General features: G+C 42.6%; 1 protein-coding gene and 1 pseudogene across 1 annotated transcript in view; both read left to right on the plus strand.

Moving 5' to 3' along the window:
* LOC124555680 overlaps nucleotides 1-13,420 on the plus strand; it is a 332,311-nt gene that overhangs the window by 279,737 nt on the left and 39,154 nt on the right. The window lies entirely within an intron of this gene.
* On the plus strand, nucleotides 4,135-4,252 carry LOC124557602 (annotated as a pseudogene).

A 13,420-nucleotide genomic window follows, 5' to 3' on the forward strand; every position in this document is an offset into this window, starting at 1 on the left:
TTGTCACTTGGTTTGTGTTTACTTTTTCTTCATTGTGCGTACCACAACCATAAATTCATTAAAGCAGTACGTCATTTTTCCAATGATGCTGTATTTTTGTCAGCTATTTCTTCGTTCTACAATTAGTTTTGGCTTTTTAAATTATTGTTCAGTGTTGGGCTACAGAAAGGCAGGGTGTTAACATTATGTGCTTCATAAATGACGACACTGAGGTAATAGAAGTCGTGGAACACCGGTATGCACATACACAGATGGCAGTAGTGTCGCGTACACTAGGTATAATAGCTGGCGAGCTGTCATTTGTACTCAGGCGATTCGAGTGAAAAGGTTTCCGATGTAATTGTAGCCGCACGACGGGAATTAAGGGACTTTGAATGGTAGTCGGAGGTAGACGCACGGGACATTTCGTTTCATAAATCGTTAGGGAATTCAATATTCCGTTATCCACAGTGTGAAGAGTGTGCCGAGAACACCAAATTTCACGTATTGCCTCTCACCACGGACAATGAAGTGGCCGACAGCCTGAACTTAACCACTGAGAGCAGTAGCGTTTGCGTAGTTGTCAGTGCTAAAAGACAAGCAACAATGTGGGACGTACAATGAACTTATCCGTTAGGACAGTGCGGCGAAATTTGGCGTTAGTGGGATATGGCAGCAGACGACCGACGAGGGTGCCTTTGCTAATAGCATGACATCGCCTGCAGCGTCTCTCCTGGGCTCGTGACCATATTCGTTGGACCTTAGACGTCTGGAAAACCGTGACCTGGTCAGATGCGTCCCGATTTCAGTTGGTCAGAGCTGATGGTAGGGTCTGACTGTGGCACGAACCCAGCGAAGCCATGGACCCATGTTGTCAGCTAAGCACTGTTGAAGCTGGTGGAGGCTCCATAAAGGTGTGGGCAGTGTTTACATGGAGTGGATTCAAATGGTTCAAATGGCTCGAACCACTATGGGACTTAACATCTGAGGTCATCAGTCCTCTAGACTTAGAACTACTTAAACCTAAGTAACCTAAGGACATCACACACATCCACGCCCGAGGCAGGATTCGAACCTACGACCATAGCAGCAGCGAGGTTCGGGACTGAAGCGCCTAGAACCGCTCGGCCACAGCGGCCGGCTTACATGGAGTGGACTCGGTCCTCTGGTCCAAGTGAACCGATCATTGGCTCTAAAGCGTTATGTACGGTCCATTTGCTGCCATTCGTGGACTTCATGTTCGGAAGCAACGATGGAATTTTCGTGGATGACAGTGCGCCATATCATCGGGCCGCAATTGTTCGCCATGGGTTTGAAGAACATTCTGGACAGTTCGAACGAATGATTTAGTCATCCAGAAAGCACTACATGAACCCCATCGAACATTTATGGGACATAATGAAGAGGCCAGTTCGTACACAAAATCTTTAATTATGGACAGCTATAGCGGCAGGATGGCTCAATATTTCTGCAGGGGACTACCGACGACTTTTTGTGTCCATGCTACGTTGAGTTGTTGCACTACGCCGGGAAAAAGGAGGTCAGACACGACATTAGAAGGTATCTCACGACTTTTGCCACATCTGTGTACATAAAGCAAGGAGAACATAGTTTTTACACCTACTCATTGCAATGGTCCGCAGTCGCAATGAACAGATACAGATAATATCTCTGCATTACTGAACAGAATGCAGCAAGTAATAAACAAGCTAAAAAATAACAACGCTCGATCTGAAGATCAGATTACTACTAGGCTGTTAAAAATGAATGATCACAATTTGTGTATGATCTCTTATTTACTCCAATAAGGTACGGAATCTCTTCCACAACAGAACATTACATTGTCTTCGTAATAAATATGTCGTGACAAATGAATATTTTCATCACACTGGGAGTCGGCAACTGATTTCTGGGTTCACGTCCCGTGTTCGAGTTCGGTTGTGGCCAATTTTTTAATTGACACAACATCTTCATAAAATTGCAGGTTCAGCATATCTGAACACTTTGCACTGCTATGATTTCAGGTTATTGCAGCTTGATTTGGTCCATTCACACGCATCTATTCATTTCATTTTACTGCATGTATACAGTTCACAATATAGTACATCTGCACGTGATATAGTAGTTGCTCACAGCGTAATTACTCGAAATAGGAGACCACATCGATAATATAAAGATCATCAAATATTTTCTTTCTTTTATATGGAAAAGACCTTATCGACCATAAGCCTGCTTCGCAAGCTTCATTCATTTCTTTCTGTGTAATGCGTCATTCATTCGGCGTTTGTTTTCATCCTTGCTACGCCACATCGTATGTTGTTCTGCCACTCACTTCTGGCCTTCCTCTACCCCGTATTCCATCAATTTTTCTGTATTCTACTGCATTAAGTAGTTTTTCCTCCGATATTCGTACCAGACCAGTTTAATCTTCTCTTCTTTAATACTGGGACAAAGTTATGGTTTTTGTAGAACTTCCGCAGTTCATCAGTTTTGAACTTGGTTCAGACTGCTCTTTTTCTATAATTTTTGTATAACTGGAAATTGTTCTCTTAGCAATTTCCAGTGTGCATCTATTTCTATACTTGTTCTGTTGACCTTACTGAAGAGATTTTCCTGTGTAATTGGATTGAGCAACTATGTTGTAGGTTAATCCGGCTACAGCAAAGGGTACTTTAATTAGGTTTTTCTTACTGGTCACCAGGTATTGTCTTTAAACCTCATTAACAGGAAATCTTGCTTTTCCAGAAATTTACTAATAGTTTTTTTTTTTGTATTGGCCAAACGCACTTGGCGTCAGGCGTGTAAAGAGACAGAACCCCGTACCACCAAAGTAGTAGCTGTTATAATATCGCTTGCTTGCACACAGTAACTAAACAGATTCATCATAGGGTCGAATAAGGTTAGCCAACAACTACACCTAAAATAGGTACCAACACAGATTAGCAACAATTTACAATAATTTATTGATTCAAGTTTTACAGTAGTTAACTGGAGTATGAAGACCATACTTGTCGATATTATTCACTGTTAAACACTAGTATAGTCCTTAATCCTGCGAACGATTGCTAATATCATGCGGCTTCGACTTAACGTCCAAAATCGCTTTCCTTGGTGACAATTGTAGATGACTCCTGAGACACTCGCTGACACAGTCCTGATACTGCCCGACGATTGTCTTGAAGTACTACCTGTTGAATGAGACTATGTGTCTACTTCTATTCACGTCTGACCGATGGGTGTCCACTTGGGAACTACACGGTCCAGTTACATTAATGTTACCACGGCTTACGTTCGACGCCAGTGTGCAATTACCACTCATAGAAGGCAGGTGGCAACGTTAGCAGTGGTGGATATACAAAGCGCGTCGCGGGAATACGGAAAACAGTGCAGTCATCGTCGAAATGCAGAAACAGACCGATTTACCTGATGCCCAAAATTGCATGATTACTGGCTGCTTTTGGGCCAAGGGTGTAAGCATTTCCGAAATAACTAAGCTCGTAAATTGTCTGTATGCCGCCATAATTAAAATATACGGCGCTGGGCAAAAAGGTGATATCTAAAACCGGCGACGAGGCAACTGCGGTGCACCACGAGGTATAGATGATAGGGGTGTAAGACGGCTGCGGAGATGTGTACGGACGAACAGACGTCCTGCTGACCGCCCAGATGAACCAAGAGGCTACCAACAGTGTGTTCTCAACCATCGTTCAGCGAACGTTGCTGCGTATGGGCCTCCGCAGCAGGCACCGGGTTCATGAACTCATGCTAACTGCTGTTCATCGACGACGATAGCTGGGATTTGCTTGCCAATATCGCAATTGCACTTCCGCTGAGTGATGACTGGTGGCCTTTTCGGATGAATCACGTTTTATGCTCCGTCGGACACGTGGCCAATGCCGTGTATGGCGTGACACGTCTGAAAGCGAACACGGTGCAACAATCGTCGTAAGGGTCCAAATCGGACGAGTGAATATTTTAGTGAAATTCTCTATATGATCGTGTCATTCTGGAAGGCGCAATGCTTCAACAAAAAGTTCACATCTATCCAGGGCTGCTGAGAGCCAGCATTGGGTCCCGGACTGGATGTGCGATTGGGCCCCATCTCCAAATACAGCAATCCAATTTTATTATTTTAAAGAAGTTTTGACGCGATTTGGCAACGGCCTTGCCGCAGTGGATACATCGGTTCCCGTCAGATCACCGAAGTTAAACGCTGTTGGGCGCGGCCGCCACTGGGATGGGTGACCGTCTGGGCCGCCATGCGCTGTTACCATTTTTGGGGGTGCACTCAGCCTCGTGATGCCAATTGAGGAACTACTCGATCGAATAGTAGCGGCTCCGGTCACAGAAAACCATCATAACGACTGGGAGAGCGGTGTGCTAACCACTCGACCCTCCTACCCGCATCCTCGGGTGAGGATGACACGGCGGTCGGATGGTCCCGATGGGCCACTTGTGGCCTGAAGACGGAGTGCTTAATGTGATTTAAACATCGCATAAGTGGGGAAGCATTGGAACTACACAAAAATACTTATTAGGATGAAATTTAGAACAAATATACACTACTGGCCATTAAAATTGCAACAGCAAGAAGAAACGCAGATGATAAACGGGTATTCATTGGACAAATAAATTATACTAGAACTGACATGTGATTACATTTTCACGCCATTTGGGTGCATAGATCCTGAGAAATCAGTACCCAGAACTACCACCTCTGGCCATAATAACGGCCTTGATACGCCTGGGCATTGAGTCGAACAGAGCTTGGATGGCGTGTACAGGTACAGCTGCCCATGCAGCTTCAACACGATACCACAGTTCATCAAGAGTAGTGACTGGAGCGTTGTGACGAGCCAGTTGCTCGGGCACCATTGACCAGACGATTTCAATTGGTGAGAGATCTGGAGAATGTGCTGGCCAGGGCAGCAGTCGAACACTTTATGCATCCAGAAAGGCCCGTACAGTATCTGCAACATGCGGTCGTGCATTATCCTGCTGAAATGTAGGGTTTCGCAGGGATCGAATGAAGGGGAGAGCCACGGGTCGTAACATATCTGAAATGTAACGGCCACTGTTCAAAGTGCCGTCAATGCGAACAAGAGGTGACAGAGACGTGTAACCAATGGCACACCATACCATCACGCCGGGTGATACGCCAGCATGGCGATGACGAATACACGCTTCCAATGTGAGTTCACCGCGATGCCGCCAAACATGGGTGCGACCATCATGATGCTGTAAACAGAACCTAGATTCATCCGAAAAAATTACGTTTTGCCATTCGTGCACCCAGGTTCGTCGTTGAGTACACCATCGCAGGCGCTCCTGTCTGTGATCCAGCGCCAAGGGTAACCGCAGCCATGGTCTCCGAGCTGATAGTCCATGCTTCTGCAAACGTTGTCGAACTGTTCGTGCAGATGGTTGTTGTCTTGCAAACGTCCCCATCTGTTGACTCAGGGGTCGAGACGTGGCTGCACGATCCGTTACAGCCATGCGGATAAGATGCCTGTCATTTCGACTGCTAGTGATACCAGGCCGTTGGGATCCAGCACGGCGTTCCGTATTACCCTCCTGAACTCACCGATTTCATATTCTGCTAACAGTCATTGGATCTCCACCAACGCGAGCAGAAATGTCGCGATACGATAAACCGCAATCGCGATAGGCTACAATCCGCCCTTTATCAAAGCCGGAAACGTGATGGTACGCATTTCTCCTCCTTAAATGAGGCATCACAACAACGTTTCACCAGGCAACGCCGGTCAACTGCTGTTTGTGTATGAGAAATCGGTTGGAAACTTTCCTCATGTCAGCACGTTGTAGGTTTTGCCACCGGCGCCAACTTTGTGTGAATGCTCTGAAAAGCAAATCATTTGCATATCACAGCATCTTCTTCCTGTCGGTTAAATTTCGCGTCTGTAGCACGTCATCTTCGTGGTGTAGCAATTTTAATGGCCAGTAGTGTAACTTTTTATTCAACAGTAGACATATGTTCACAAATGCAGTTTATACTGTGGTACTATACGTTGCACGAGATAATGCCGGCGGAAATCGCGTGAACTAATAGTTAGTTTTTATCGTGTAATAGGCTCAATCTGACCATGCAGTAGTGTAAACACGTGTAAAGACGAGCCACTGTTAACGGCAAATGTTCGGTTTCATGTATTACAGAGCCTGTGAACGATCGAGGAAATTATACAGGCTGTAACATGTCACTATATTGCATCTAGAAAACAGACGGCTACTGAAAAAATCTCGCGAAATGTCCCGATGCAGAGCAGAAAGTTTATATACGCGTGTATCTGATTACTTATCAGTAATACAGCGTCCGTAAATGCTTCGTTCTCTATACAAAAGCGAGTGCTCATCATTCAGAGTTTTGATACTTTTGTTTCAGCTGTTATTCTTACCATGGAAGTTATGAGCTACTGAAGTTAGTTTGTTGTTATAAGTCACAGAATATCTTCTGTGAAATTTGTTTACATAGTTTCGGGTGTTAACATTCATAACATTGTTTTTCTAAGCAAGTGTGGAAAGACAGGCTTCATGGTTACAGAACTGACAATGAATTTAAATTTCCTGCTTCCAGTAGGCGATTTCTTCGGAGGACATTGTCTGGATTCACATTTTCGATTTTCACACACATTTCACCCAGAATTAGAGCAGACTACCGTAGCTACAAATTTAAATAACATTTATAAATATATTTGCAATTTTCATTACACTTAGAACAATTTCGTACAAAGAAAAAAGTTTATAGCACACTTGCGTGGAACGCCATCGCTAAGATCGTGCTCTAGATTTCACACTCGTTTCACATTGAAGTCTGTCCAGCAGTTCTATCTCAATGTACAGTTTTATACATACCAGCATAAGTTCAAAACGACGAATTTCTGGACATTGCTTTATTAAGAGAAATTTTTTATTTCACGCCATATATTATTTCCGAAAACTAGGAATATTTAATACGATACACGTTGTATAACGTTCTATTACAATCAAAAGCATTTGGAATGAAAGAAAGTAAAACAATGGTCATAAACCAGCTGTGAGCATACACGTTAGTCCGCTGGCAACTGCTTAAACAAATCTCGTCATGTCCCCATTTTCCCACTGTAGCTTTGAAAGAAGTAACGTACCAATCGCGTGACACGTGAGCGAATATGCAGAAGTTAAATATACTGAGAAAAAACATCAACGCTTTGACGCTTCCATGCAATTTTGGAAACCGAAAAAAAATGGTAATAAATATTGATTTGGGAAGTAGTGATGCAGACAGTTATCAGGAACCCGAGACCACCACACCTAGGAAACTGGATGATGCTCGACCAAGACCTACACGGCAACAGAGAAAACTGATATGACTGGTGAAATTACAAATTCGACTTAAAATGCTACTCAATAATGAATTATTGTAAAATGTATGTACTCTCCATTTAATTTTGTTTTGTATATTGATTTAATTTACTTTGACTTCACTTTAAAACATTAGGCTAAGAATTATAGTGATTTGCACAGTGACGAATGTCTGGTGGAGATGACGCTGCGATAAGGAGTATTCCCCCTCGCCACTCACGTTCCTTGGTGTACCCACACATTTCAGTAAACACACAGCAGCACGCTCGAATGTAAACTGCAGTAAGTCACGCATCGAGTAGTATATTACAACATATTTGCCTTTAACACTGTCAGTGGCGCCTTGCGACCCTTTTGTTCAGCAAATGTTTGAATCACATTATCGATGCCTAGTTGTCTAGCCAAATTAGATACAATTGCCAAGGTCTCAAAATCGGTGAGACGTTATCAATGCATGGTTGATACAGACAGTTCTTAACACAAGCCAGAGTGCTGAATGATCTTTTTCTCTCAGCTACACTCACTAGAAGTGTGCAAAAGAAGAGCACAACTACACATACATCTGGAAACAGGCTTGAAATTTAAGAGTGTACACCCTGTTCAGGAGTTCTAATGATTCCAGAGTAACGTATCCAAAGTTTGAGGTATAAATTGTTTTCAGATATGTAATTTCTCCTTCTAATTCTGTTGCGACATCATTATGACATTCATTGATAAATACGAGTTCCGATCGGCCACGAAATAGAAATCACTGTGAAAATCCGATGAAGGTTGTTACATATGTATTGGGCATATTCCCGGTATGCCCGTCGATCGTGTCACGTCGCTGTTTTCAGTTCTCAGCGTATGGCGAGTACGTAAAGATGCCTAGAAAATAGTGTCTACCGCCAATTATGAGGGCATGGCGAGAGATTTCGCCTGATGTCATGCAGCCCACATAACATATCTGTCGCACGTTTCCTTCTTCTTTACAATTCTCGACCACACTCTGCAGGGGCACTGAAGATACTCCTCTAGCGTTTTAGATGGGAAGTGTTTGGTCACTCACAGGACAGCTCATAATTGGCTCCCACTGTATCTCATCTCTGCTCACATGAACTGCTGGCTATGAAGACAACGATTTTGTACAGACAAGGAACTGTGAGTCAGATTCGAGAATTGGCGGAAAGCGCAGGCGGCTGCCTTCTATGACGAGGGTATTGAAAAGTTGGTACAACGCTACGACAAATGCCCAAGTCGGAGCGATGACTATATACAGAATTGGCTGGAAGATGTGGCTAACTGGCAAGTGAAACATTTTTGATTTTCACAGAGGTTTGCGCTTCGTGACCGATCGGATCTTACTTTCCGAATAACCCTCGTAACTGACGTGCTTCAGCGACCCGTTCGTCAGTCATCTTCGAGTATTTCCATACAAGCCCAAATACATCATCTAAAATCTTCATTTCTTCGTACTGGGTTTTCTAGTTAGACGCTAGATTGTCAATAATGACCTAAAAACATTTATCTTGAATACACCTTGAAGGCCACTGTGTACGAGCGGTTCTAGGCGCTTCAGTCCGGAACCACTGGGCTGCTACGGTCGCAGGTTCGAATCCTGCCCCGGGCATGGATGTGTGTGATGTCCTTAGGTTAGTTAGGTTTATGTAGTTCTACGTTTAGGGGACTTAGATGTTAAGTCCCATAGTGCTTAGAGCCATTTGAACCATTTGAATACACCTTCTGAATTCACAACTATCAGTTCGTTGCTGATTTCATCACGAAACGATTTCCTTTTCTTACTGTGTGCGTCCGGATATTCAGGGTCGATATTAATTTCACTGGTAACAACTTGGGATTCAGAGTGAATGGTGTTCCGATTTTCACGAAGATATTTTAAGTCATTTAAAAGGCCCTCAATGCTCGTTACATCAACAACAGTGATAATATTTCAAACTTGTAGTAATTCGCTTCTGTTGTCACTTGAAACCAACAACTTTAGCCAGACTGATGCCATGACTAAACACATAAAAGATCTCGCGTAATCCAAAACGCCCCATCCACAGAACTTGTTTCAGGTGACAAATTTAACTTACTGAGAGCATTAATAGCAATGACCATCTTATTCAAGAGAGCTGAAATTTGTCTTACATCATCAACTCGAGCAGTTCGATGAGTGTCAGACATGAAATATAAAGAATTTCTAATACAGTGTCTCAGAAGTTGCCTTGCTGTGGACTGCAATTGAACAGTTGTTCAATCACTTCGAAAAAAAGTATCAGCTTCATGACTCTCAGATGCCATGGTACTCCACATCCTTTGTGGCTACGACAAGAAAACATTGAAAGAGAATTTTACTGAAGAAAATGTATGTGAGTTCCTTCATAGGCCCCATTCACATTAATTCCGCTGCCATAACCTGGTCCGCGGCACGCACTGGTAGGAACTGAGTGTGTCACACGCGTTTATCGTATTAAACGTGCAGTAGTAACTATTATTTTCTGATTACAATCTAAGAATTAAAAAAAAACGTTCATTTATTTCATGTTTATCAATTTCTTTATTGAATTAAATAAAACGCAGAATGAATGTTGTCTTCTTAATATCATTTTAATCAGGAGTTGCATCAACAATAATTGAATAATACTTTGCATTTTCTCCCTGTTCCAAGTTGGCACTCCCGACAGGATGGGCACCACCAGAAATAAATTCATTCTAAATACCACTAGACAGCTAATGCACTTGTAAATGTTTTCCAGCTTCATGTCCATCTCTGACCTTGCTGACGTGTTTTGCAACAACTGGATCGTAGTGATTCAAGAGCTCTAATATTACAAGAAAATTTCCATCATTTGGCTCTCCAGTTTTCAGTGAATCTCTGAAGGCCAAGCATCTTTGGCCAAGAAATAAATCTACTTCAAGTAATCGTCTTAGTATCTGTACTCAAACATAGGCTTCATTTTCAATCTCTTTCTCGATTCTTTGGAATGCATTAGCAGAGCGTTTTAACTGAATCTCAGAGTTTCACCATTTCAAGTACCATTCTTTATGAAGAGTGCTAGATTGAGGTTCTGGGATCCTGTCATATAATTTTTTCCACTTTAATTAATATGATTATCCTGATTTTGAAAAGAATTATGAACAAACTGTCTCAGCCTAACTAGAAAAAAAATAGCAAGGAAAACAAAATAATCCCTGTTGCGTTTCACTCCAAACTAACCATTCATAGGGCACACATTCATTGTTCGGAAATTTACACTGAAGTGGAGATGTAGGAAATGCACGGGAATTAACATCTACTGGAGAATGGTTTGGATGGTTAGGTGAGCTACATTTTACGTACTACCTTTTCTGTTCCCTTAGTCGCAGAATTTAAAGTGCTTAAAGTTCCAGCATCAAAACCGTTGGGAACATTTATAACTAGAGCCCCAATCTTGATGTTCTAAAGGAGTTTAAAAAATACCTAAAATAGCATAAATCTATATCTTAAGAAAATGCAATAAATAATGAAGAAAATTATCTTATATTAAAAGGTTTGAAAATTGCATCATAAATTAATACCTTAAGCATAAACTTGAAATTGAAACAATAAAGGCCTTCAATAATATAAGCAAAGTTTTAATTCACCTTAGTCTGAGTTGAATTGCAATGTCATTGTCAAATTGTCGAACGTGAAAGATCATCGTTTATCATCCAAGAAGATTTTATACATGGAAAAGCTGCGTTCAGCATCGTCTGACGAGATCAGAGCTCACTTGAAATGGGAAAGATTGTTTGACTGTTAAAACCTACTCATTCCCATACATGGAATTTTTTTACCTCAGAGTATGAAATCTGACACGAAATATTATATCTGGCATTTTTGTCCAGCCCTGGTTGCAGTACTTTCTGAAAACTTTTTTTCAGTTTAGATGCAATAACTGTAGCAATTTCATCTCAACTGCCAGTCAGTACGATCTAACACTGTGTGGCACTATAGCTGCCACTATACAACGAACCGCTTATTATTTGACCTTGAGCATTGGTTTGAAATTCATTTCATATTCACTGCTACAACCAAGTATAACATGTGAACATGAACGTCACTGCCACGCGCATTCGCAAAAGCTTGTTACTTCCTTGGGGCGTCTCCGTCACGGCAAGTGGTCAAAAAGTAGCGCGAGCTGAAAATGTTTTCAGCACCGCGTGAGATCTTCCCCCGCAACATTCCACTTCCCGCGGCGCAATGGTGCTTACCGCTTCGTTCCATACGTAACACATTACTATGCCTCAAGAAAACGCAAAAAATTATATTATTTGGCCCGCAAAAGAATAATACTGTTTGGTCGTGACGGCGGCTACGCGAGGGGGAACGGTGCGGAGACACAGTGCTGTGCAGACTGGCAACTTCGTGTCCCATTCCGATAATCTGCTACGATAGAAATGACACATGGAAGTAACAGTGTTTCATGGTCACTCACCGCCAATCACAGAACAATGAATCAATACACTGGTAATAACACAGCTCCACCCACTGTTAATTTGCATACGTTAGCAGTTGTTACGACGACAACAGCTTCCGATATCTACCGATAAATACTGGATCAGAGGCAGGGCCCAAATTGCAGCCACCAGACAGTAAAAAGTGATTTATCTTTATCATTTTTCAGTTGTTTAACTTCAGCGCAACTGTCATTAAAGTCAAAGGAAGCTTGAATATCAGTTGAATGACTCCTGTTTTCTGCGTTGCTATTGGACACTGCAAACATATCAAACTATGTACCTGTCTGGCATAAATGGAACTTATGATGCTTCAAATGGCTCTGAGCACTATGGGACATAGCATCTGAGGTCATCAGTCCCCTAGGACTTAGAACTACTTAAACCTAACTAACCTAAGGACATCACACACATCCATGCCCGAGGCAGGATTCGAACCTGCGACCGTAGCGGTCCCGTGGTTCCAGACTGAAGCGCCTACAACCGCTCGGCCACAGCTACCGGCGGAACTTATGAGCAACGGTGCTCTCGAGGAGGTAAATTTATACTAACTGACAAATTAAAAAGTAGTAATTATTCCACAGTCACATAGGAAATTTATCTTTCCACTGCTGCAGCAGCAGTATCAGGTGATTGGATTTGTCTTTTTGGTTATCATTTTAAATTCAGGTTGAAACAAATCCGAGGCTGAATAAACTTGTCTGACATTCTTCCTTTTTCCTCTTTCTCTTTTTTCTTTTCCCTTCACTGCCACAGGCTTGTGTTTAGATTCCATAATCTTAATATCACTTAAATCAAGCTTGTACTCTTGCACACCAAAATAAAAACTGTCAGAAGTTTTTAAAAAAATCATTGTCAGCACTGCAAACTCAAAGGTCTCGAGACGAAGTGGACGTGCACTGCGGTCAGCTCTTGGTATCGCTATATATGAATCCGTGGGCCTTACTGTGTAACTACTGTCCGGTAATTCCCCCGCTTTGGGTGCAGCTGACAAGTAATACGTGTGCGCAAGAACGGTGATCTTTAGGAACACCAATGGGAATCCCAGATTCGTCAGAGTTACAGTAATTCCTTACTCCGGCACTGGAGGATGCTATCTGCCGTTGACCAGAAAAGAACTGGGGAATATTGATGGAAAGAACCAACCGGCTTTTTGGTCTTAATAACTAGTTTTTTGGCTTTATATTGGCTCCAGCACCATATGAATCATGGACTTGGTCGTTGGTGGTGTGGCTTGCGTGCCTCAGCGATACAGATAGCAGTACAGTTGGTACGACCACATGAGAGCGTTATCTGTTGAAAGGGTGTGGTTCCTGAAGTGGGGCAGCAGCCTTTTCAGTGATTGCAGGAGCAACAGTCTGACTGATTGACCGACCTGGCCTTGTGACATCAAGCGAAACGGCCTTGCCGTTCTGATACTGCGAGAGCACCTGAAAACAAGGGAAACTACAGCAGTAACTTTTCCCGAGGACATGCAGTTCTACTGAGTGGTTAAATGACAATGGCCTCCTCTCGGGTAAAATATTCCGGAGGGTAAAATAGTCCCCCATATGAATTTCCGGGCGGGGACCACTTAGGAAGATGTTGTCATCAGGAGAAACAAAACTGGCATTCTTCAGATTGG

Source organism: Schistocerca americana, chromosome X (genome assembly GCF_021461395.2).
Source record: "Schistocerca americana isolate TAMUIC-IGC-003095 chromosome X, iqSchAmer2.1, whole genome shotgun sequence".
NCBI lineage: Eukaryota > Metazoa > Arthropoda > Insecta > Orthoptera > Acrididae > Schistocerca > Schistocerca americana.